The sequence below is a fragment of the Pan troglodytes genome, chromosome 11 (assembly GCF_028858775.2).
Source record: "Pan troglodytes isolate AG18354 chromosome 11, NHGRI_mPanTro3-v2.0_pri, whole genome shotgun sequence".
NCBI lineage: Eukaryota > Metazoa > Chordata > Mammalia > Primates > Hominidae > Pan > Pan troglodytes.
Window position 1 is genome coordinate 36,883,060 of NC_072409.2, and position 27,548 is coordinate 36,910,607.

General features: G+C 39.7%; 2 protein-coding genes across 14 annotated transcripts in view; one reads left to right on the forward strand and one right to left on the reverse strand.

Moving 5' to 3' along the window:
• RNF20 (ring finger protein 20) overlaps window positions 1–1,583 on the reverse strand; it is a 30,009-nt gene extending 28,426 nt beyond the window's left edge. Inside the window, exons 1-2 of one of the 6 annotated variants that reach the window (XM_054658356.1) lie at window positions 1,247–1,310; window positions 915–1,070 (exon numbers count right to left, since the gene is read on the reverse strand). The gene's annotated coding sequence lies outside the window, so the exon portion shown is untranslated. Of the gene's footprint in view, window positions 1–914 lie in introns of all 6 variants that reach the window. The other 5 variants (XM_054658360.1, XM_054658357.2, XM_016961351.4 and 2 more) reach the window with 5 other exon arrangements.
• Window positions 1,455–27,548, forward strand: part of PGAP4 (post-GPI attachment to proteins GalNAc transferase 4) — a 56,828-nt gene continuing 30,734 nt past the window's right edge. The window contains exons 1-4 of one of the 8 annotated variants that reach the window (XM_063787619.1): window positions 1,895–2,536; window positions 3,656–3,727; window positions 17,993–18,083; window positions 25,916–26,028. The gene's annotated coding sequence lies outside the window, so the exon portion shown is untranslated. Of the gene's footprint in view, window positions 2,537–3,655; window positions 3,871–4,949; window positions 6,664–17,992; window positions 18,084–25,915; window positions 26,029–27,548 lie in introns of those variants that run through there. The other 7 variants (XR_010148612.1, XR_010148613.1, XR_010148611.1 and 4 more) reach the window with 7 other exon arrangements.

Genomic DNA, 27,548 nt, shown 5'->3' on the forward strand with positions numbered 1-27,548 from the left:
CGGGCCGGGCGCGGTGGCTCATGCCTGTAATCCCAGCACTTTGGGAGGCCGAGGCGGGCGGATCAAGATGTCAGGAGATCGAGACCATCCTGCCTAATACGGTGAAACCCCGTCTCTACTAAAAATACAAAAAATTAGCCAGGCGTGGTGGCGGGCGCCTGTAGTCCCAGCTACTCGGGAGGCTAAGGCAGGAGAATCACTTGAACCCGGGAGGCGGAGCTTGCAGTGAGCCGAGATCGCACCACTGCACTCCAGCCTGGGCAACAGAGCGGGACTCTGTCTCAAAAAAAAAAAAAAAAAAAAAAGAAAGTCAAGGCTAAATTTACATGACTATAAATTTCTATATAGGATGGTGATAAGAATGGTGATAAGAAATGAGACAATGGGCAAAGGGTGAAGAGACCAAAAATAAAGTTCTGGAATCTCTCTTCCTGTAACGCCAAAATCAGAAAAGGGCAGTTTGATTATGCCAGAAGTTAATACTACAGTGTTGAAAGAATCACAGAGCTGAAAGAGATCTGTGAAATGCCTACTAAAGTCATTAGTACTAGACAAGTCAGTTATCATCTCTAAGCCTCAGTTTCCTAACCCAGGAATAAATAACCCCAGTATATACTTCCTATGCTTATTATAAACTAAAATGGATGATATAATTATAGAAAGAATTTGGCACAAAGCCGAACACAAAGTAAGCACTCAGAAACCCCAGCTCTTCTTTAACGTTTGCAGTGTTTTCCCTATTTCCAAACGCTCTCTCCACTGTTTTATGCAACCCTACGTTAGTTAGACCTGGGTGCGAATTTCAGTTCTGCCTGTTAGAGGCCGTGTTGCTTTGAAACAGTGAATTCGCCAAGAGCTTCAGTTTCCTCAACTGCACAATATTAACGAATATATTTTTCGTCTGCCCTGCCTACCTCCCAGGGTGCTCAAAGGAGGCGGAATGGATGCTAAAGCACTTTGGCTACTTCAGGAAACAACGCAGCCATCACCGAGACTAACAAGACTACTCTGCTTCCAATTCAAGCTCCAGGAGAGGACTATCGCTGGCAACAACCTGAGTAGGACCTCGCCTGGAGAGAGAAGACACAGAAGCAGAACAAGGCTGCAATCCAACTCGCTAAAAGCCAAAGACTTCAGCCTCAGCGTGGATAATTGCAGGCCCAGGAGACTGACGGCCCCAGAATTGGAGAGGGTGGAGACTCCTGAGGCCCGGCACAGTCCTGTTGGGCCCTAAGCGTGATCTAACCTAAGTTCTTTGAACTGGCGCCGCGCAGGAACAGAACTCGCAGCAGTTACTCACCAAGGCCCGTGCAGCGATTCCAGCTCTCACCCCTGACCCGCAGCGGAGACGAGGCAGAACTTCCGGGAGGCGGAGCCACGGAGAGGAAAAAGGGAAAGAAAAAAGGAAGTGGCTTCAACCCAGCCCATAGGACTATGAGACCCCGCCGGGCGGAAGTGACGTACGGAGCGGGCACGAGAAGCTTGAGCAAGCGCCGCCTCCCTAGCAACGCTGGGCTAGCGCGGGACCCTCTCCTGGCTACGACCTGTAAGAGTACCCGGGCCTCGCTGATGCCCGACGGAGAGCCCTTGGCTTTTGTTGACTTGTTGACCTTTGCTACTGCGATCTGGTCTTTCTGCGGGGATAAAGTTCCTCATTCTGTTGCTTGTCATTGGGGTTGCCATCACTCGTTCAGACGGCCGATTGGCTGATGGTCCCGTCAATCTCGGGGGAAATGACTAGCCTCAGACACCTCAGAAAATTGTTCGTTGGTACCCCTACGTGCTGAAATGAAGAGTTCTGGAGAGAATCTGAGGGATTTGAGGAATTTCAGATGTTGGGGATTTTTTCCCCCGCACAGGGAACGGTATTCTGCCCTGTCTACACATTAGAATTAGTTGGCCTGGACAAAAGCTTTTTTAAAAAAGCGTTCCCCTCCTCTCCTCCCCCCAAACCCCGCATTTCCACCCACTAGATTCTAATGCGTAAGCAGGAGTGACAACTACTGCCCTTGTGCTTTTTTGGGAACAAGAAATTGTCCAGGGAAAAGATAAACGCCAATCAGTCTCTGATCTCAGTACTAGTCTATTTTAAGCTAATTAAGCATTGATTTTTTTTTAAGTTTATGACAAACTGCTATTTTCCATTCAGTTAAACTAAATGCGTTTTAATGATAGGACGGTAATTAATCTAACCTATTAATGAAAAGCTGTATGTCTCGCAGAACTATGATAAACTACCTAATGACGTCAGCTAAGGGTCTAGAAATGGAAGAATGATCGCTATATCTTTTTTAAAAAATAGAATTTAGGCATCTTGGGAAAAAAAGAAGCTAATCTACACTGGATTTCTGTTAGTGTGAAGACTTTTGTCCCTGTACCTGCTAGGGCTTATCTGTAAATGAAGTAAGATGGTCAACACCAGGGAAACAAGTGTTCCTGGTGCCTGGCAGTGGAACACCTTGACTATCTTGGAAAGAATTAACTGGCCCCAAGTGGACTTCACATTTCATTCCGTGAAGTGGGAGCCTGAGAACATGTGAGTGGGGACACACCTGCTGAAAAGCATTGTATGAGACAATGACACTCATTCTCTCATCTTCTTTGGTTCCTCTACTCTTAGCAAGCCTTTCATTCATAGAACTACTGAATGGCAAGTAATGGTTTTTCTAGCCCAGAAAACTAGAGATTCACAGACTGCATTTAGCCAACAGTTATGCTTTGTTTATTTTAGACAGTATTGGCTGTCCTGCATGGTTAAAAACAAGAACAAAAATGAACTTAGTTGCCAACATTTAAAATATGGCTATTTTACATAAAAATCCAAATTATCAGTTTCTCTAAAAAATGTTGATGATCTTGCAACAGAAGGGTTATATTTTTGCATGGTCACATTGCTTAGAGCAAAGTAGTGGCTTCTTCTTTTTTTTTTTTTTTTTCTTTTTTTTGAGACAGAGTCTTATTCTGTCGCCCAGGCTGGAGTGCAGTGGCACAATCTCGGCTCACTGCAAACTCCACCTCACAGGTTCAAGCAATTCCCATGCCTCAGTCTCCCAAGTGGCTGGGATCACAGGCACATGCCACCACACCTGGCTAATTTTTGTATTTTTAGTAGAGATGGGGTTTCACCATGTTGGCCAGGCCGGTCTCAAACTCCTGACCTCGGGCGATCCATCCACCTCAGCCTCCCAAAGTGCTGAGATTACAGGCCTGAGCCACCGCTACTGGCAATGAGCCACCACGCTTGGCGTGGCTCTCTTTTATTAATAGATCATGTTATTCTTGTTTACCATAATCCCCACTAATCTTTACTGGTTCCTTAGCACTAGTATAGTTTAATTTCAGTATCATCACTTGTGTGTTATATTGTGATAAATCAATTGCTGTTACTACGTAAGTGTCTGGTGGATATTATTGGTGATCTACCCAACAGCTATTCCCCTTCCCTCACCTTAGCAGAACCAGGATTTTTTTCATGTATCCATATAGCACTTTGATTCCATTAAGTCTTAGGGAAAACTGATTTCACCCCAATCTCCAAGGATTGTCTTAAATACTAAATTCCATTTCCCAAGCCAAAGTCCTAGTCAGCAATATACAGTTTAATCAGGGTGAGTTTCTTTGAATACTAGAATTGAAGCAGATTTTTATCTTCCAGATTTTCTGTGTGAGGCTGAAACTGTTGGAGGCTTCCTGAGATCATTCTTGAGAATGGAGCGACCACATAGGGGTGAGCAGAACCAAGAGAATCTCAGGGAAATGGAGCCATATCAACTGAGTTAGGTCACCCCTAACTTCAACCCACACTTGAGTGTTGTAGAGAAGATTCTACAAAGAGAGCAGACTTTTCTAGTACCTTTCAATTCTCACCACGTAGGTAACCATATTCTCTAGCAACTGGGATATATGTCTTTCTCAAAAGTTCCAGTTATCTAACACCTTCACAGGTGTCACAGCTCTCCAGAAAATAAAATCAACTCTGTGTGTGTGTGTGTGTGTGTGTGTGTGTGTGTGTGTGTGTGTGTAGAAAGAGATTTGAGAAAGAGAGAGAGAGACATTATAAGGAATTGGTTCACAAGATTGTGGTGGCTGGATAAACCAAAATCTACAAGGCAGGTTTGCAACCTGGAGCCCCAGGAAAGATTTGCAGTTTAAGTCTAAAGGCAGTCTGCTGGCAGAATTCATTCTTGCTCAGGGGAGGTTAGTCTTTGTTCTATTAAGGCTCTCAACTGACTGGATGAGACCTACCTACATTTTGGAGGGTAATCTGCTTTAGTCTACCAATTTAAATATTAATATCATCCAAAAAAAAAACAAGCAAACAAATAAGTTTTTACTTTTAAAACTTAAAAAATGCAATAAATCTTATCCTGACCCTGGGTAATTGTGCTTATTTCGTACAAATCTGAGTACAGATTTTGGGGCAACAGTACCTAATTAGGCACACCCAGGCACACCCTAACTTACCCTTGGAGCTTACAGGAGTTCCAAGAAAATCCACATGGATAGAGATTGAGCGTCTTTCCCAATGGGCAGTCAAGATGATGAGATGGATCACTAAATTCCAAAGAATCCATGTCATGCTGTATACACACAGCAAGGAGGGCCTTAATATTAGCAAAACAACATCAAGTGTCACATTAAATAAATGTTGTTAACTTTAAGCTTATTTGGCTCTGTAGCCTTGTTTATATTTAATTTGTAAGTATATTTTTGTTTGTAAACTGTATAAGCATAAGGCATGCATACCAAGTTTATATTTATACATTTTAACATTACAATTAAAATATTTTAAGTAAATATTAAGTGGCCCATGAGAAAACTGTTTTCCTTTGAAAGAGGGGTCCGTATATTACTTAAGTTTGTAAACATTTATTACTTAATTGTGTATCTACTGTCTTGTGTGGCCATAATTATGTCTAGTCTTTTCATTTTCTTTTAAATTATTCTAGGATCAATAAGGGAGAATTGATATAAATATAACTGATATAGTATATCAGTTTAAACATGTATTGACTCCAACAACGACATGTATTAAGATATGAATTTCTGGTGCCCAAAGGCATGTGGCCAAATTCAGTTAAAAGGAGGTCTTACAGCAGTAGTATACGGCCAGGAATCCACAAATGTTCGGAATCTTGCCTCATCAGCACCCCTTTCCTGACTCAGAAGAAAGAAAAAGGCTGATTACATTGATGACTAATGCAGTTACCTAGAGAGTTATGAATTCTCCAGAGACTGCCTCCAGAATCTCAGCGCTTATAAAGCCCTTCCAGATGGGGCTGCCATCCTCGTCAACCCTGTGATACTTGTAGCACTCAGCCGACTCTCTCTTCTCACTGTCACAACTTCAGGAAACACTGATCTTAAATATGCACATGCTGATATATAGTGAATTCAAGCTTCATCTTTATTGCAGGATGACGGTAGTATCTCCTCCCAAAGGCATTTATAAAACAGGAGACACATGAGTTAATTTGGAAGAGGTGGAAGGAAGTTCAGGATTTCCTGATATCCCTTCCCTGTTCTTCCTCCCAAGCATAGTTCTGGTTGGTACCATTTACTTTGGGAAAATGGAATAAGTCATTATGCTTCACTTATTGAACTAAACCTTGAAATTACAATTTATGAACCACCCTAGAAGCTGGATTCATTCGCATCATGTACTTGAATAAGGTTTTGAAAGTAACTGGGGCCGGGCGCAGTGGCTCATGCCTGTAATTCCAGGACTTGGGAAGGTCAAGGTGGGTGGATCACCTGAGGTCAGGAGTTCAAGAGCAGCCTGGCCAACATGGTGAAACCCCATCTCTACTAAATATACAAAATTAGCCAGGCATGGTGGCGCACACCTGTAGTCTCAGCTACTTGGGAGGCCGAGGCAAGAGAATCACTTGAACCCAGGAGGCAGAGGTTGCAGTGATCCAAGATCACGCCACTGCTCTCCAGCCTGGGCGAGAGAGTCAGACGCCATCCCAAAAATAAATAATAAAAATAAATTTTAAAAAATAAAAGTACTGGATGCCAGGGTAATAGGGATTTCAATAGTATAGAGAGAAAGATACTTTTAATGGACTATGTCCAAACCATGCAGCAAATTTTGACATTACATTGACATTTCAAATATTCAGTTAACCTTGAAGACTATTCCCTTTCTCTTTTTCTTATTTGTGCTTGCTTTTATTAATAATCTAATAATTATGTGGGTAGCCACTTACAACAGAGTGATGGCCAAGGCTAATTAGATGAGTGCGTTTGAAATGTGATCTTAACATTTAGAAGAACAGCAAGGAGATGTGTTGTTTCAAGCTGTTAAATGCTAAAATATGTGAAGTACTGAACATCTTGTTTTGTATTTTTTTCTTCTTATGAAAACTGTCCTTTTATAAATAAATGTCAATTTGTACCAAAAGCCTAAACTATGTCATACCCAATGATTCAGCTATTCCAGGTTTGATTATATGCTTGAAAAAAATAGAATCACATACTTGTTTAAATATGACTGTACAAAAATGTTTAACATAGCATTATTTATTATTTAAAATTTTTAGAATCAATTTATATAAATCATGAAATGTCCTAGAATACAGAATTCTATGTAGTCATTAAAGTTGTGATATAGATTTGTATTTCTTAACACTGAAATATAAGAATATGTTGTTGAATGGGATAAGTCGGTTTCAGGAATATATGCATAACATTTATTTTCTCTCTCTCTCTCTTTTTTTTTTTTTTTTTTTTTTTTTTTTGAGACGCTCTGTTGCCGAGGCTGGAGTGCAATGGCGCAATCTTGTCTCACTGCAAGCTCCACCTCTCGGGTTCAAGTGATTCTCTCTTCCTTAGCTTCCTGAGTAGCTGAGATGACAGACACCTGCCAGCACACCTGGCTAATTTTTGTATTTTTAGTAGAGACGGGGTTTCGCCATGTTGGCCAGACTGGTCTCGAACTCCCGACATCAGGCAATCTGCCCACCTCGGCCTCCCCAAGTGCTGGGATTACAGGCATGAGCCACTGCGCCCGCCAACATTTATTTTCATAGGAAAAAAAAACATTTAAAACCAACGTATTACCAATTTTAGACGTACACAAATTGTCTCCACTTGTAGTCTCTGCTTCCTCATCTCCTATTCACTCTGTTCTCTAAATGAAATATTTCATCAGCTATTTACATGTAAATAAATATGAAGGGGGTTTAATATGTAAACTAAATAGCAAGCACAAACCTAGCTATTTAAAGAGAGGGCTTACTTTAGAAAGCAGTTTGGAGATTTCTCAAAGAACTTAAAAAACAACTGCTATTTGACCCAGCAATCCCATTACTGGGAATCTACCCAAAGGAAAACAAATTGTTCTACCAAAAAGACATGCACTCATATGTTCACTGGTACACAATTCACAATAGCAAAGACATGGAATCAACCCAAGTGCTCATGAACGAAGGACTGGAGATAGCAATCATCATGGCAGATGGGAGGCAGGACTAGATTGCCGCTCCGGACAGAGCAGCGTGTGGGAGCTCACATTATGAATTTTAGCTCCAGATCGACTACAAGAACAAACCAGCAATCCCGAGAGGACCCACAGACCCTCTGAAGGAAGCGGACTACTCCTGCAGGACCCAGGAGAGCCCCCTAAAACTGTGAGTGCCCCAACTGTGGAAGTAAGAAAGGGAGGCCCTCTTCTCCTGAACACATACCCTCACTGAAGAAGCTGAAAGTCTGTTTGTGGGAGAAGTTTCTGACTTTACCTGGAGCTGAGTCAAGTTAGCCGAGTGAAATACAGGGGTAGAGGAAGTAGCAGTAAGGCCCTGGGAGCTCACGGGGTCCCCCAGCAGCCCATTCCTGCCTGGCACCACAGGGATCCATCGGGAGAGTAGACAGAGGAGCAGGGGCTAAAACTCCACAGGGAGAAAGAAATCTCTAGCTGAATTTTGTAACAATTTGAATGGGGTGAGAAGCCTCCTGGCCAGAACTCAGGGCAGGGCAAATCTGGTGTGCAGACTCACAGGCTGAGAAGGAACCAAGCCCTTTTCTTTTGCAGCTGGGAGGTAGATAGCCTGGGGCAGGTTTTCAAGCCATATAGCCCTCCACCTGGAAACAGACTGGGGCTGTTGGCAGAGGACACAGTGGGAGTGAGACCAGCCCTTCGGTTTGCATGGGAGCTGGGTGAAGCCTGTGACTGCCAGCTTACCGCCACTTACCTGACAACTTGCATGACTCAGCAGAGGCATCCATAATCCTCACAGGTACATAACTCCACTGATCTAGTGTGCTAAGGACCCTCACGGAGTCCATTGCACACCCGCCACCCAACCTCCACCAGAAAAGGCGCTAGTATCCATGACTGAGAGACCCATAGACAGTTCACATCACAGCACTCTTGTGCAGACAACCCCCAGTACCAGCCCGGAGCTGGGTAGACTTGCTGGGTGCCTAGACCCAGAAGAGAGATAACGATCACTGCAGTTCGGCTTGTAGGAAGCCACATCCATAGGAAAAGGGGGAGAGTACTACATCAAGGGAACACCCCATGAGACAAAAGAATCTGAACAATAGCCTTCTACCCTAGACCTTGCCTCTGACAGAGCCTACCCAAATGAGAAGAAACCAGAAAACCAACCCTGGTAATATGACAAAACAAGGCTCTTCAACACTCCCAAAAAATCACACTAGTTCACTAGCAATGGATCCAAACCAAGAAGAAATTCCTGATTTACCTGAAAAAGAATTCAGGAGGTTAGTTATTAAGCTAATCAGGGAGGGACCAGAGAAAGGCGAAGCCCAATGCAAGGAAATCCAAAAAAAAAAAAAAAAAAAAATGATACAAGAAGTGAGGGGAGAAATATTCAAGGAAATAGATAGCTTAAAGACAAAAAACAATGAAAAATTCAGGAAACTTTGGACACACTTTTAGAAATGTGAAATGCTCAGGAAAGTCTCAACAATAGAATTTAACCAAGTAGAAGAAAGAAACTCAGAACTCAAAGAAAAGATGTTCAAATTAACCCAATTCAACAAAGACAAAGAAAAAAGAAAAATATGAACAAAACCTCCAAGAAGTCTGGAATTATGTTAAATGACCAAAACTAAGAATGAATAATCAGTGTTCTGAGGAAGAAGAGAATTCTAAAAGCTTGGAAAATATATCTGGGGGAATAATCAAGGAAAACTTTCTTGGCCTTGCTAGAGACCCAGAAATCCAAACACAAGAAGCACAAAGAACACTCAGGAAATTCATCGCAAGTCATCAGGTTATCCAAAGTTAAGACGAAGGAAAGAATCTTAAGAGCCGTGAGACAGAAGCATCAGGTAACCTATAAAGGACAACCTGTCAGATTAACAGCAGATTTCTTAGCAGAAACTCTACAAAGCTAGAAGGGTCTGGGGTCCTATCTTCAGCCTCCTCAAACAAAACACTTATCAGCCAATAATTTTGTATCGAGTGAAACTAAGCATCATATAGGAAGGAAAGATACAGTCTTTTTCAGACAAACAAATGCTGAGAGAATTTGCCATTACCAAGCCACCACTGCAAGAACTGCTAAAAGGAGCTCTAAATCTTGAAACAAATCCTGGAAACACATCAAAACAGAACTTCTTTAAAGCATAAATTACACAGGACCTATAAAACAAAAATACAAGTTAAAAAGCAAAAACAAAACACACACAAAAAAGTACTCAGGCAACAAAAACATGATAAATGCAACAGTACCTCACATTTCAATACTAACATTGAATGTAAGTAATGCTCCACTTAAAAGATACAGAACTGCAGAATGGATAAGAACTCACCAACCAACTATCTGCTGCCTTCAGGAGACTCAACTTACACATAACGACTCACATAAACTTAAAGAAAAGACGTGGAAAAAAGGCATTTCATGCAAATGGACAGCAAAAGCGAGCAGGGGTAGCTATTCTTATATCAGACAAAACAAACTTTAAAGCAACAGCAATTAAAAGAAACAATGAGGGACATTATATAATGGTAAAAGGCCTTGTCCAACAGGAAAATATCACAATCTTAAACATACATGCACCTAACATTGGAGCCTCCAAATTTATAAAACAATTACTAATAGACCTAAGAAATGAAATACACAGCAACATAATAATAGTAGGGGACTTCAATACTCCACTGACAGCACTAGACAGGTCATCAAGACAGAAAGTCAACAAAGAAACAATGGATTTAAACTATACCTAGGAACAAATGGACTTAAAAGATACATACAGAACATTTCTTCCAACAACCGGAGAATATACATTCTATTCAACAGTGCATGGAACTTTCTCCAAGACAGACTATATGATCGACCATAAAATGAGCCTCAATAAATTTAAGAAAATTGAAATTATATCAAGCACTCTCTCGGACCACAGTGGAATAAAACTGGACATCGACTCCAAAAGGAACCTTCGAAACAATGCAAATACATGGAAATTAAATCACCTGCCCCTGAATGAGCATTGGGTTAAAAATGAAATCAAGATGGAAATTTAAAAATTATTTGAAATGAAGGACAATAATGACACAATCTATCAAAACCTCTGGGATCCAGCAAAGGCAATGGTAAGGGGAAATTTCATAGCCCTAAACACCTACATCAAAAAGACCAAAAGAGTGCAAACAGACACTCTGAGGTCATACCTCAAGGAACTAAGAAACAAGAACAAACCAAACCCAAACCCAGCAGAAGAAAGGAAATAACCAAGATCAGAGCAGAACTAAATGAAATTGAAACAAACAAACAAAAAATACAAAAGATAAATGAAACAAAAAGCTAGTTATTTGAAAGATAAATAAAATTGATAGACCATTGGCAAGATTAACCAAGAAATGAAGAGAGAAGATCCAAATAACTTCACTAAGAAATGAAACAGGAGATGTTACAACTGACACCACTGAAATACAAAAGATCATTCAAGGCTACTTTGAACACCTTTACGCACATAAACTGGAAAACCTAGAAAAGATGGGTAGATTCCTGGAAAAATACAACCCTCCTAGCTTAAATCAGAAAGAATTAGAAACCCTGAACAGACCAATAACAAGCAGCAAGATTGAAATGGTAATATAAAAATCACCAACAAAAAAAAGTCCAGGACCACATGGATTCACAGCAGAATTCTACCAGGCATTCAAAGAATTGGCACCAATCCTTTTGACACTATTCCACAAGATAAAGAAGGAACCTCCCCTAGTTCATTGTACGAAGCCAGCATCACCCTAATACCAAAACTAGGAAAGGACACAACCAAAAAAGAAAACTACAGACTGATATCCTTGATGAACACAGACACTAAAATCCTTCACAAAATAGTAGCTAACCCAATCCAACAACATATCAAAAAGTTAATCCACCATGATCAAATGGATTTCATACCAGGGATGCAGGGATGGTTTAACACGCAGAAGTCAATAAATGTGATACACAACATAAACAGAATTAAAAACAAAAATCACATGATCATCTCAATAGATGGAAAAAAAGTATTCAACAAAATCCAGGATCCCTTTATGACCAAAACCCTAAGCAAAATCAGCACACAAGGGACATACCTTAATGTAATAAAAGCCGTCTGTGACAAACTCACAGCCAAAATAATACTGAATGGGGAAAAGTTGAAAGCATTCCCTCTGAGAACTGGAAAATGTCAAGGATGCCCACTCTCACCACTCCTCTTCAACATAGTACTGGAAGTCCTAGCCAGATAAATCAGACACAAGAAAGAAATAAGGGGCATCCAAATCGGTAAAGAGGAAGTCAAACTGTCACTGTTTGCTGACGATATGATCATTTATCTTGAAAACCCTAAGGACTTCTCCAGAAAGCTCCTAGAACTGATAAAGGAATTCAGCAAAGTTTCTGGATACAACATTAATGTACACAAATAAGTAGCTCTTCTATACACCAACAGTCACCAAGTGGAGAATCACATCAAGTACTCAACCACTTTTACAATAGCTGCAAAAATAAAAATAAAATAAAATACTTAGAAATATACTTAACCAAGGAGTCCAAAGACCTCTACAAGGAAAACTATAAAACACTGCTGAAAGAAATCATAGATGACACGAACAAATGGAAACACATCCTTTGCTCATGTGTATAGAATCAATATTGTGAAAGTGGCCATACTGTCAAAAGCAATCTAACAATTCAATGCAATCCTCATCAAAATACCACCATCATTCTTCACAGAATTAGAAAAACACAATTCTAAAATTCATATGGAATAAAAAAGGAGCTCGTATAGCCAAAGCAAGACTAAGTAAAAAGAACAAATCTGGAGGCATCACACTACCTGATTTCAAACTATAAGGCCATAGTCACCAAAACAGCATGGCACTGGTACAAAAATAGGCACATAGACCAGCGGAACAGAATAAAGAATCCAGAAATAAAGCCAAATACAGTCAACTTATCTTCAACAAAGCAAACAAAACATAAAAGCAGGGAAAGGACACCCTATTCAACAAATGGTGCTGGGATAATTGGCTAGCCACATGTAGGAGAATGAAACTGGATCCTCATCTCTCACCTTATACAAAATCAACCCAAGATGGATTAAGCACTTAAACCTAAGACCTGAAACCATAAAAATTCTAGAAGATAACATTGGAAAAACCCTTCTAGACATTGGCTTAAGGAAGGATTTCATGACCAAGAACCGAAAAGCAAATGCAATAAAAACAAAGATAAATAGCTGGGACATAAACTTATAATTATATATATATGGGAGCTAAGCTATGAAACACAATGGCATAAGAATCATACAATGGATATTGGGGACTTGGCGGGGAAGAGTGGGAGGAGGGCGAGGGATAAAAGACTACAAATATGGTGCAGTGTATACTGCTCGGGTGATGGGAACACCAAGATCTCACAAGTCACCACTAAAGAACTTACTCATGTAACCAAACACCACCTGTACCCCCAATAACTTAGGGAAAAAAGATCGATGGACTGGATAAAGAAAATGTGCTACATATACACTATGGAATATGATGAAGCCATAAAAAAGAATGAAATCATATCCTCTGCAGCAATATGGGTGCAGCTGGAGGCCATTATCCTAAGCAAATTAACGCAGGAACAGAAAACCAAATACTGCATATTCTCACTTATAAGTGGAAGCTAAACATTGAGTACACATGGACACAAAGATGGAAACAATAGACAATGAAGACTGCTGGAGGAGGAAGGGAGGGAGGAAGGTCTGAGGGATGACCTATTGGGTGCTGTGCTCACTGCCTGGGTGATGGGATCATCCATACCTCAAATCTCAGTGTCACACAGAGTTCCCATGTGACAGACGTGCACATACATCTCTTGAATCTAAAATAAAAGTTAAAATTATTTTTAAAATAAATGCATAAAATAGTGAGCTTTATTGCCACTATTAAAAGACATCCCAACCCCTTACAAAAGAGAAGCTAAATAGAGTCTGGCTTAAGCTTCCATGGAAGTCACAAATCCTGGGAAACCTACAGCTCACAGCAGTCACTGAGCTGTATACCACACCTCCAAAACAAAAGCTAGGGCCCCAATAGTAACTTACACTAACTGTATAGTCTCTCCTGTCCCTCTCATTTCCTCCCCCAACCCAACAACCATCATCTTGAATCACATGTTTGTCATTCCTTTGCTTTTATTTTTATGTAGTTTTCTTGTATCTAGCTGTACCCCTCTAAAAGCACATATTTGATTTTAGTTGCTTTTAACTTTGTGTTTTTAAAACTTGATATCTTATTTTCCTGCTAATGAAACAAAAAGTTTAGCATGTTCTCACATCCTTTCCTTCTCCCTCTCTTCTCCCCCACCCCATTAGCTTGTTATAATCTAGACATTTAATTTTATGTGATGTAGATATATTTTCCATTTTTCTTTGGTCTCAAATATTTTTCCAAGCAACAAGAAACACTATTTGATCACCTTTATTTCATAAATTTCTTAGAACACAACATCTTCTTTGTCATTGATTTTCTTTCTTTTTTTCCCATGTCATTGCTTTTCTCATTTCAGCAGCTCATCCGAAATTTGTCTTCACTTTGGAACTTGGTGAGGTAAAGCTTCTGAAATCTTATATACAAGCAGTCCTCATTAAGCATAATTCTGATATATGCAAATTTCAGTTACTACAATTTAGTTAAATAACAGCAGACTCTAACAGCAATGGTTCAATTTCAGTGTATAGTTATTATAACTGTGATTAATTACATAAAATAAAAATTTTGCTCTTCAGTCTTCAATCAGCATGTAAATAAGAGATAGATCATGAGCAGTGACCATCCACACCACTCTTTCAAAGTCTGTTGGCAATCAGTCACTGTGCGTCTATTAATCAGGTCAAGTGAAAAGAGCAAAGCATGTAGCTGTGTTGCCTCATTGTCTCCCAGTGATAACCAACCTCATGTGATGTTTTTGCAAAAATGGATAATCAAATGAAGGAACTGGCTAACAAAGATGAATTGCAAAAGAAATAAAAAGTGTTAAGTCTGAAAGTGAAATTGGATGTAATTATAAGATTTGAAAATGGCAGCAGCAAAGCAAAAGATGAGAACTAGGTCTGCAGGATGGTACAGTATGAACCATGTTGAAAATGTCTGATAAATACAAAAAATAAGATAAAGTCATATCAACATATTTTAGTTTAAATTGCACCATTTAACAGAAAGCCACTTATCATTGAAATTGAGCATTTACTTCTACTTTAAAGATTTAACAAACAATTCCAATCATTTGGCAAGAATTCATGGCAAAATGTGAAATTAGTTACCACATGGAACACAAACAGTAATTACAAGGAGAATGAAGATAAAGTCTGATTTCACCATTTCAGAAATTAGCGTGAATTGATTAATGTTAAACTATCTGGTGAAGCTACCATTGCAAATAAAAATGTTGCTGTAAAATCTGCACTCAGATTCTGAGAAATAGTTAAGGCAGATGGTTATAATGATCAGCAAATATTTATATCGATGAGACAGACTTTTTTTGGAAGGGAATATCATCAAGAATTTAGGCAAAAAAAGAAAGAATCACAAAGTGGCCAATAAGGAGTAAAATAGATTAACTTCTTTAATTAGGAGGTAATTGATACACCATAATTTATATGAAGTAAAGAAAGCAAGCATTATTCAAACTACTCTTGATACTTTTTATTATGATTTTTAATTGACAAATCATAATTGTATTTATAAGAGACAATGTGATGTTTTAATAAATTTTACCATGTAGAACCACTAAATCAAAATAATTAACATATTCATCACCTCACCCATTTTTTTTGTGGTGAGACACTTGAAATTTACGTTATTAGTTATTTTGAAATATGTTATACACTATCATTAACTAGTCACCCTACTATGCAATAGAACTCAAAATTTATTCCTCCCATCTATCTGAAACTTTATATCCTTTAATCAAACAATTCAAAGATATGAAAATATCATATTCTTGATATTTTTCACAAAGAAATATGTTAATTCTCAATGTTTCTAAGATTTAAATCATAACATACTAAATAAATACTCGTTTTACTATTTTTTTCATTTCCTAATACATTTATGAATAAGAGTTTTTAATATTTTGACAAAAATTTCTGAAGGGCATGGAACAATTCCCAGTTTTCTGATTAATTATTAATATAGCTTTGCATGGTTTCAGCAAAACCTTTTTAGTCCTGCATTACCATGTAAACTGAGGAGTGCCTATACTTGGAAACATTTTTACCATGCCTACACATCTGAATAACAGTTTGCTGGATATAAAATTCTGGATTCCAAGTTTTCTTCCTTTAATAATTTGAAAACCTTATATGGCAAAAGGGTCTTTGCCGACGTGATCTTCAGAAGGGGAATTATCCTGAATTATCTGGGTGGGCACTAAATGTAATCACAAGGGTCTTCATAAGAGAGAGGCAAAAGGGCCAAAGAAGGAAGAGGTGATGTAATAACAGAGGAAGGGGAATGAAAGGTGACATGAGTGGGATGATGCCCAAGGATGCAGCAGCCTCTAGAATGCAAAATAAGCAAGGAATGGGTTCTTCTTCACAGACTTCAAAAGGAGCAACTCTGCCAACAACTTAATTTTAATCCATAACACTCATTTTGGACTTCTGACCCCAAGAATTTTAGGAGAATAAATTTGTGTTGTTTTGAATCTGTAGTGATTTGTTACAACAGCAGTAGAAAACTAACATAGCACTCAACAAAGATTGACTGGAAAGTTGAATGAATGTAAAATAGCATCACATATATGTACATCCAAATATAACACCTCTCAGCTTCCCCTCCTCAAAGCAGAAACTTAGAGCCAGTTGAAGTGTCCACTGGTTCTTTTGAGGAGTTCCCAACAGATCCTATATACATACCACATCAGTATAAAGTCATGATGAGGGAAATGGTGCAGACCTGATCAACTGTAATTCAGTTTGTTCCATTTTTGGCTCTGATTAGTGACTCAAACCTAGTTGAGTGGGTAGGATGAGAGAGGTGCCACCTTATTCCCTTTAGCTTCCTCCTTCTTTTCTTACACTCTGCCCCCAACCCAACTCTTCTGTTCTCCTCTACTTGCAAAAGAAAAGCCATAGCATTTCAACAGATGCAAACACACACTGGTGGGAAATTTTGGTGAGATAATTGCCAACTTCAAACAGCCAAAACTGTCCTTTTACATGCACACACACGCACACAGGCACACATACACACATGCACATGCACATGCAAACATACAGAATGAGAGACAGAGAAAGGACCACAATGATGTTTAATCTGACTTATAAAATTTTGATTTTCTTTCTGCTTTACTATATTGTTATTTTTCCACAGTGAGAATAAATCATTTGTAAGATAAGTAAATAAAACTTTGAAGCAAAATATTTTAATCAGTTAAACCTATTTTTAGAAGGACTATGGAGTTGCTGCCAAGAGCTAGACAAAAACATGAGAGACACGAAAGGAATGTAGATTCCAATCATTGCAGCAAAGAGGCTGAATACAGAGTGATGGAAGTTAACTAATGTGATGGCTAATTTTATGTGTCACCTTGGCTGAATTAAGGAATACCTAGAGAACTGGTATAGCATTACCTCTGGCTATCTGTGAGGGTGTTCCCAGTGGTGACTGGCATAAGAATCAGTGGACTGAGTGGGGAAGATTCACCTTCAATGTGGGCAGGCACCATCCAATCAACTGGGGGCCTGAATAGAACAAAAAAAAAAAAAGAAGAGAAAAGAACTTTCTCTTACCCTCTCCTAGAGCTGAGACAGTCTCCTCCTGCCCTTGGACATCAGAACTCCAGGCTCTCCAGACTTGGAACTCCAGGACTCACAACAGTGGCCTCCCAGGTGCTCAGGGCTTCAGCCTTGGACTGAGAATTACTCTATGGTTTTCCTGATTCTGAGGCTTTTGGACTTGGAATGAACCACAATATTGCCATCCCAGGGTCTTGAGCTTGCAGAGAGCCTGTTGTGAGACTTCCCTGTCTCCATAATTATGTGAGCCCATTCCCCTAATAAATCTCTTATCTATCTGTCTGTCTATCTATCTACCTATCTCTCCATCCATCCATCCCATTGGTTCTGTTCCTCTAAAAATCCTAATACAGCTGCCAACTCAAATTAGGCAACTAAAATTGTTGCTAAGAGGCATGTGCATTACAATCCTCAATCAATAGAGTGGCATTGTAGCTACAACAGGGCACTTAGCACATCTGTGGGAGGTGATGTCCTTGTTTCATCATGTTCTTTTGTTAAAAATTCAAGTGTGTGGAGTGACGGGTCTGACTGTTCCTAGATTCAGAATGTTAGTTTGGGCTAATCAAAGTTTTACTGTGATAAAAATAGATTAGAACATATTTTGGACTTACCCAAAATGGTGCCTGCTTTTTGTTTTTTTCTCTTTTGTAAGGTTGGAAGAATCACAAGATTAGGTGATGGTTAGAGGGCAGAGAGGACCATAACACCATTTCCAGTGTCCTCTCACCTTTAGGTTTATGAGCAATTGCAGATACTTCATTGCGGACAATGAAGAAAATCAAGGGTGATCAGGCAAGATATAGCCACTGCTCAGCACACAGTCTGTATGTGTCTTTGATAAAATTTTTGTGGTATTTTGGTAAAGTAATAGTTTTAACAAAGTAAGGGTTAAAATTTCTTATAAAAAAAGATGTTTCTGCCTATGACTAGTGACAAATGCAGCAATAGGATTTACTTGTTCAATGACACTGAGGTTTCTAGGAAATTTGCATGGTTAATGCTACTATAAAATTCAGCTCCCAAAGTGTCAAAGAGTCAGCTTCCTAAAAAGGTGAGTCAATTTGTGAAACCTTAGAGAATCGCTGGGAAGCACTCAAACTCTTTGAACATGGAAAATCCACTGAGATGCTTTTACTTTCTTTGCTCCTTTAAAAAAATTGAATGCAAATATTTCCCCCTTAAATCCACGGAGAGGAAATGAGTAGAAACCACATTGATGAAAGCTATTGTCAGGGTTCTAGTTTCATGTTAGGTGGTGGTTTTAACAATGTGTATTATTGTTGTTATTGTTATTGTTAATAGATAGAAGTCCTTATATAGACATTTGATAAAAGCATATCATGAATCAAGAATCATGATTAATCTCTTCATGTACCCTGTTAAAAAACAAAATTTCAACCAATTTAGTTTAAATGTCTAATTGGCTTTTACTAGTGATTCATGAATCAGTCAGCCTCCCATGTAAAAATAGAGGGAAGCTCCACTGGACGTGGCAGAACAGTCAGTTTTGTGAGATAGCTTGAGCAAGAACAAGGAAACAGAAAAACACAAAAATAAATGTGGATTGGTTAACATCAGGTTACTTCAGGTCACTTTCTTTGTAAGGGTTAAAGCAGAGAGCATGTTGGCTCAGGGTAACTGGGCCCTTTCTGATTGGCTGCTGTGAATCTCGTATTTTTAGGAAAAACTGGCCTTTGGGGCGGGCAGGGCAGGGTGAGGATTATCTTGCTTCCTTAAAGTTGCAGTTTGATTATGCGGCAATCAGCATGAGTGACTGCATTTTGGTTTGGTCTGTTGGGGTCTAGCAGAGGAGCTCAATCCAAAACAATGGCTTCCTATAAATTTTATTTAACAAACCCCTGCTTTTGTTCAGGCTCTCACCCAGGTGAGACTTAGGGCATCAGTGCTACACTCAGTGATCATCATTCTGGATTTTCAGTCTCAACACATTATTCACAGGTTAGAGTGTCCTCATTATTACACATTTCTTTGAGTTTTTGTCATTCTGGCTGGAGAGAGACTATTTGGCATTGGGTGGATGACTGCATGCAGGAATTTAAGACTTTTGAGAGCATGCACCAGGAAGACTATCCCATCCTAGGTCTGACCCATCCAGAAAACATACAGACTATAGCAAGTACATATTGATAACCCATACTTGGTAGGAGTTAATTGAAATCTAATTATAAATGCTCAGATGGGCCTGATGGACAGGAGTCATCCCAGGAAGAACAGAAACAGACTTTCCTGGCTTCGGAGGTTGACCGATTAAGCACTGATTATAAATAATGTTTGCAATTTTATAATGGTTTCCTCGCCAATACCTACTGATTCTTTGTATCATCTTACCAATACCATTATGGGTAATGAAATGTAAGGAGCCTAACAAAGGTCCCTTAAGGAAGCCTGGGAAACCATATAACCCTCTTCATTTTCCCACAGTTAGGAAAGGAAATTAAAATAGCATCCCACTCATTGCCAATATTCTTTTTCATCCTTAGAAGCACTTTGTTGTCCATAGCCAATAGTATCTGGGTTTAAAGAGGCAAAGTCAGGTAGCAGGGAATGTGCTTTATAGCAGGGATACCCAACCCCTGCTTAACCGGTCTGTGGCCTGGGGTTTGGAGACCCCTGCTATAAAGCATGCTCCCTGCTACCTGGACTGGTAACAGGTCCTTGGCCTGTTAGGAACTGGGCCACACAGCAGGAGGTGAGTGGCAGGTGAGCAAGTGAGGCTTTATCTGTATTTAAGGCCACTCCCCATCATTCGTATTACCACTTGAGCTCTGCCTCCTGTCAGATCAGCAGCAGCATTAGATTCTCATAGGAATAAGAACCCTATTGTGAACTGCACATGTGAGGGATCTAGGTTTCATGCTCCTTATGAGAATCTAATGCCTGATGATCTAAGGTGGAACTGAGGCAGTGATGCTAGCGCTGGGGAGCAGCTGCAAATACAGATTAACATTAGCAGAGAGGTTTGACTGCACAGAGACCATAATAAATCAATTGCTTGCAGACTCATATCAAAACCCTATCAGAGAGTGGCAAGTGACAATTAAGCTGCATCTGGTGGCAGGCTTTATAGTGGAAAGTAAGTTGAGGTACTTCAATTGTATAGCTGCATCTGGTGGCAGGCTTTAAGTCAGAATCTGAGACTTATTTTAGTCCACGTGTGGCCCGCCCGTTATTTTATTCACCACTGCTGTCCATGACTCTTTCCCGCATTGTGTACTTGTCACAGTCACAGTTTTGGTAAGCCCACATGCTAACCATAGCCAAAATGAGTAAAAAACAAACGTCAATGGAGAGCTTCTTTGAAAAGGGGAAAATACCCAATTATGAAACAGCAGGAGACTAAGACTGTGAGCAAAAAGAAAGCTCCATTTAAAAGAAAATACCAAGAGTCCTACTTAAATTACAGGTTTATTGCAACAGGTGAGTCACATTCTCCAAGCCCACTATGTATAACATATGGCAACTGGCTATCCAACAAAGCTATGAAACCTTCAAAACTGCTTCACCACATAGAGACAAAGCACCCTGCATTAAAAGGTAAGCCTCTGCAGTTTTTCAAAAGAAAAAAAAAAAAACATGAACATAACGAACAGAAGCAATTATTGAAGGACACCGCTTCATCAAATGTGTCTGCACTCAGAATAATTCTTGGTGGCTAACTGCACTGCTAAAGCTAAGAAGCCCTTTACTATTGGTGAATAATTGATCCTGCCTGTTGCTAAGGACATATATCATGAACTTTAGGACAGACTGCAGTTCAAAAGGTGGCATGTGTTCCTCTTTCAGCTAGCACCATAACTAGATGAATTGATGAAATAGCAGAGGATACTGAGGCACAACTGTTAGAGAGGATGAATGAGTCTCTGTGGTACACAATCCAGGTTGATGAGCCTACTGATGTTGACAACAAGGCAACAATGCTTGTTTTTGGGCACTATATTTTTCAGGAGGATGTGCATGAGGATGTGTTATGTGCACTTTTCGTTGCCAGCCAACACTATGGCTGCAGAACTATTCAAGTCTTTGAACGATTACATATCAGGAAAACTGAAATGGTCATGTTGTGTCACATATGCACAGATGGAGTGGCTGCCATGACTGGACGGCTTTCTGGTTTCACTACTAGGGTCCAAGAGGTTGCTTCTGAATGTGAGTCAGAAGCACTGTGTCCTCCATAGAGAAATGCTTGCTAGCTGCACCATGTCATCCACAGAGAAATGCACCGTGTCATCCATAGAGAAATGCTTGCAAGCTGAGAAACATCACCTGAACTTATCATTTTGCAGCATGTGATTAAAATGATCAACCACATCAAAGTACATGCCCTTAACTGATGTCTGTTTGTTCAGCTCTGTGAGGAGATGGATGCAGAGCACACAGGCCTTCTCTTATATACAGAAGTGAGATAGCTTTCTAAAGGTAGATTGCTGGCCAGAGTTTTTGAATTACAAGAGCCATTTCAAAGATTTCTTTTAGAAAAATAGTCACCACTGGCAGCACATTTCAGTGACACAGTATGGGTCACAAAACTTGCTTACTTGTGTGACACATTCAACCTGCTCAACAAATTCAACCTGTCACTTTGGGGGAGAACAACAACTGGGTTCAAGTTGGCAGATAAAGTGGCAGCATTCAAAGCCAAACTAAAATTATGGGGGCCACGAGTGAACGTGGGGATTTCTGACATATTTCAAACATTAGGAGAGATTTTGAGAGAGACTGAGCCAGGGCCTTCTTTCTTTCAGCTGGTGGGTGATCACCTATCTCAGCTTTCAAAAGAGTCTGAGCATTACTTCCCAACCGCAAAAGACCCCCAAACTGGGAAGGAATGGATACACGACCCATTTGTGAATAAGCCAGGTGAATTGACTTTGTCCACGCTAGAAGAGGATCAACTGCTTGACACTGCAAGTGACAGTGGCCTTAAAAGTATGTTTAAGACAACTTCAAATCCTAATTGTCAAGGTGGAATATCCGGCAATTGCCACAAGAGCACTGAAAAGCCTGTTTCCATTTCTAACATCCTACCTCTGTAAAGCAGGGTTTTCTGCAGTGACAGTAAATAAAACGAGGTTACAGGGTAGACTGAATGTAAGCAACACATTTCCGGTGTCATGGTCTTTCCTCACCCTCAGATAGGGCCATCTAATTGCAGGAAAACGAGCTCAGGGCTCCCATAGATTCTGCATTATGGTGAGTTCTATAATTATTTCATTATGTAATACAATGTAATAATAATAGAAATAAAGTGCACAATAAATGTAATGCACTTGAATCATTCTGAAACCATCCCCCAACCCTATCTGTGGAAAAACTGTCTTCTACGAAGCCAGTCACCAAAAAGGTTGAGGACCGTTGCTTTATAGTTTTTCTTTTTAGCTGAAGGATTTAGATAACAGACCTCACAGGGTGGAGTAATAGTTTTGGCATGAAAGCTGGGTAGAGCATCTCCCTGATAGCAATAGAGGCTTTTTATAGGAGCCTCTTTGTTATGATAGCAATCTCTTTAGACAGCAGTATAGCAGTAAGGAACTCATCAACTTATGGGTCATTTTTTATTGACGTGCCTGCAGATGTGAAGAAATCTTCTTGTTTCCAAAGCATTCCAAAGTTATGAACCACCACAAAGGCATAGCAACTGTCAGTCAGACTGGTTTTTAGATAAAATACAGGCACGGGCAAGTGCACAAAGCTCTGCCTGTTGAGCGGACTTCAAGTAGGGAAGTTTGCCACTTTCAATGAACTCATATTGGATGGTGAATGCATATCCAGCACAAAAGTTTTCTTCCTGATCTTTAACATTAAGATCCATCCAAAAAAAAAAAAAAAAAACACTCAAAAAGGATTTTGAAAAGGAATGTCCTGCAAATCAAGATGGGAAATAATGACTGATTGAGAGGTTACCATTTTACAGTCATGTGGTTGACCTTCATCAAATAAGGGCAACAAAGTAGGATTGGGAGCATGATAGCATTTCAAATGAAGATTAAACAGTGAGATTTAAAGGATTTCGTAAGAGATTAGTCTGCTCACAAAAAGATGTTGGACACAGCTAGAATTGAGAAGACTGTACTGCAAGTGGTGTGTGGGGATACACAGCATTACCTAAGATCAGATTTCCAGAAGCTAAAACCAGTTTTTCCACCACATCTAGCTTTAAGACAATTTGGGTATGCCCTAGTGACTGAGTTTAATTAATCACTATAATAATCCATGGCCCAAGCTTTCCACCATGTAGCTGTGTGACCATTCCCAAAGTCTGGTTATTACTCTCTTGCACAAACAGGGTGGAAGGTTTTGAATAATTGAGCAATCCCAAAGCAGGGGAGCTTTGTTATTTTGTAATGCCCTTATTATCCTACAAAGGCTGTCTCGTGTTTTTTCTTCCCAAGGAAGGGGTTCAAGAACTGAGCTTTTAGGGGTTCAAGAACTGAGCTTTTAGACTTCATAAATGTTAATAGGAAAATATTAGGGACTCACAGACAGCAATATCCAGCTAAACCTAAACACCTGCAAAGTTGTCTCCTATTTACAGGTCTGGGCAAATCTTGGATAAGCCTAACTTTATTAGGAGACAGTTGGAGACTTGCAGCACTTAGATCATGTCCCAAATAGTGAACAGTATCTGATGATAACTATAATTTGTCTTGGGAAACCTTATGTCCCTTCTCTACTAACCATTGTAACAGATAGATAGAGTCCTGTTGGGATACTTCCTTAGTCAGTAAACACAGTAAGAGGCCATCCACATATTGCAAGAGAGAGTCAAGCCTCTAGGAACTGGAGAGCACTCAAGTCTCAAGCACTTGAGAGGAATAGGAGGGGCCTTCAGTGAACCCCTGAGGCATGACTATCCAGGTATATTATTGATTATTCCAGGTGAAAGCAAACAGATATTGACTGTTGGGGTCAACTAGAATGCTAAGGAAGGTTAATCATAGGTATACCACTGTAAACCACTTAGAATTTGGGAGAAGCTGTGACAAAAGAGTAGGGTTTGGAACCACGGGAAAATGGGAAATAACTATCCTGTTAAAGGTTTGTAAATCCTCAACAAATTGCTACCTTTGGCTGTTAGGTTTTTACAGGGAAGATTGGGGAGTTACAAGGATTGGTACATGATATAATTAATCTCTGAGCAATTGAGTCTTCTATTATTGGCTCAAGACTTTGTATGGCCTCCAGCTTTAATGGATGTTAAGGGAATTTGGGAAGAGGCTTAGTGGGGTCTATTTAAATTTTAATAGGCTCTGCACTTTTTATTCTTTCAATACTAGTATTAGATATGGCCAATATGCCACTGAGTTTCTCGGTTAAGTCAGGAGCATTTTGTAGACCGTCCTCTTCCTCTGTATCTAGGACAGATGGTCAAGCGTACAGGAGATCTGGCTCAGGTGAGTCAGGAAATTTCAGAGTCAAGTCTCTGTTAGAGGCAAATCATATCAGGCCTTTTAGCTCAGACAGAAGGTCTCTGCCCAATAACTTGACCAGAGTTGTGTTACACAGCAAAATACAATGTTTTTCAGAAAAGGGCCTTGAGTCACTTGTATAGGTTGAGAAGCAAATTCTTCTTGAATTTGATCTCATACCTCCACAGCTAACATTTCCTTTTTGTTCCAAGAGAAAGGCTATCTTGTAAAAGTGGGGTGTAAACTAAAAAGAGTGCCTCGAGTGTCTACCAAGATTGGGTGAGATGTCCAATGGATTTTTATCTTTGTATCCTCCTGACTATTTAAATGCATAACTGGTAGCGGCTTACCATAGTTTTCCACAGAGGCCCATCAGTCCTGGTGTCATGTCACCTACTACTGGAGAATAGGCAGCCTGTGTTTAGAGGCCTCCTTTGAAATCTTTGAGGGCAGTTCCTATTCCAATGTCCCAGTTGTTTGCACAAATGGCAACATTTTATTGGAAACTGCTTTTTTAAGGGTAACTTCTTAAGAAAGCACTGTGGTAGGTCCAAAGGTCATTTAAATTGTTGATGCTATGGAGTTGCTGAAATTGCAAAATCAATATTTGGAAGCTCTTTGTTTTTTATCTTATTCTAAGGTCCTTTCAAAATATTCAGCTATAATCACTAATTCAGCTAAACCTGTAGGCACCTACCTATCTTTTGTGTTTTTACGAACCAGATAATTTCAGGGAAGAGTCCATTTACAAAGGGGGTGGGTAGGGTTGGTCGGGTTGTATTATCCACTGTGTAGAAGGCAGAATGCTAAAGAAGAAAGCTTCCCTAGGTTTGGAAAATTCTTTAACTATAGCCCTAGGTTTGGAAAATTCTTTAACTCTAGCCCTCATTTTTTGTCCAAAGATCAGAAGTCACTCGAGGACTATCTCCTGAATTCTCAGATGGTTGTTTCTTATAAGGAAACTATATAACCATTTTTTTTATTCAGAGAAGAAAGATAATTCAGACAGAGGGTCAGTAGGCTGGAAATACCCAAGAAAAGGAGAATAGAGAGGGGCAGTAGGACTCCTATCAATCATACCATCCTTGGTGTGGGAGATAGCTTGTATTTTCAATTTTTCATTAGCTTTTTGAAATAAATCTAAAATGTCCATTTTAGAATCTTGTAATCTCTTAGAAGCTTCTATCTGTCAATTAAAATACGCATCCAATTCTGTCTTCCTAATTCAGGAAACCTGGGTTTCAAGTACCCCTTTTAGATGAACAATCTTCTCCATTTGGAATGTTCCACATATGGCTATTGTAATTCTGAATTATCTTTCGTAAAAAAAAATGCCACTTTTGTAAGTATTCACAGCTTCTGGAGCCATAATTTTCATATGTGAAAAAGATAGGCTTACTGCAAAGTGGAGTACTCAGTCCTTTAGATAGTAGGATCCCATTTTTACATTGAAACTTGGGTCTCTCGGAGCTGAGATAAAAGCTTAAGGAGGAAATGTCATAGGGTTCAGTTGTGTGCTATTTTCATCATGTTCTTCATTGCGTAGACATTTTCTTGAGGTTGGCGGGTGACCTAGTATCATCTAACCCATCTATGACCAACTTATCCTAACATAGGAGTCTTTTTGTAGGTGACAGGTTCCACTGGCAGCTTTTTGGTGCCCAACCCAATGCCCACCAGCCAAGTTGTGGCTTGGCTCTGAGATTCCCTTGACCAACTTAGCCAGTGATTTTTCCTTACCTTAGCCCATTAGAATAAAAGTAATGAAGGGAAGGAAACCCAAATTTCTGAAAACTTGTGAAAGGTGGAGTCACCTTCTGGAAGTAACTGCCATTTACTGCAATTGCTCTCAGTTACCTTTAAAACTAAAGCCCACTGATCACTGTTAACACCCAAAATCATATGCCCTATGACAGCACAAACAAACTCTTGGGACAAAAAAGCCAAAGAGATCAGGGTGCTCAAATGTAAAAGACAGCAGAGCTTGGACCTGAGAGAAACAGAGAGGCACAGAAAGAGAGAGAAAGTTGCTCATGACTTCCAGGCTCTATGAAGAAGACAGTAGACTTTAAAGGTATCAGCAGTCTTTCCTTTGGGTCCCTTTGTGGTTGCCAGAATTGTTAAAAATAAAGTTTCAACAAATTTAATTTAAAGATGTAATTGGCTTTTATTAGTGACTCATGAACCAGGCAGCATCCCACCTACAAATACAGGGAAACTCCACTGAACATAACAGAACAGTGGTTTTTTTGTAAGGTAGATTAAGCAGGAAAAAGAAAAGAGAGTAATACAAGAACTAAGAAACCAACCAAAAAAAAAAAAACAAACACACACACACACACAAACAAATAAAAAACAGAAAGCAGATTGGTTAATATCAGGTTACTTTCATAGTAAGGGATAAAGTAGAGAGGACTTTCTTATCATGCTGGCTCAGGTTGATTGGTCCCTTTCTGATTGTTTGCTGTGAATCTCCCACTTTTTTAGAAAAAAACTGGCCTTTTGGGGGATTGTCTTCCTTCCTTTGAGTTTCAGTTTGATTATGTGGTACTTAGCATGGACTACATTTTGGTTTGGTCCATTTGGGTCTAGTGCAGGAGCTCAGTCCAAAACAATGGCCTCCTATAAATTTTATTTAACAACCCTGAAAGTCCAATTTTTTAAAAGCAGAACAGAACAAAAGAATGGGGAAACATAGCAAACTCTTCTTACCACAATTGGTACCCAGTGAATGATTTGGGGAGGGGAGAAGTTTAGGGTAGAATCAAAAAGGGGGATTTCCAGAGGGGAACCAGGATGCTATAAGCTTGTCTTCCCAGGATTTTTTCCATGCTTTCCCACGTTACCACCTCTCTTACCTCC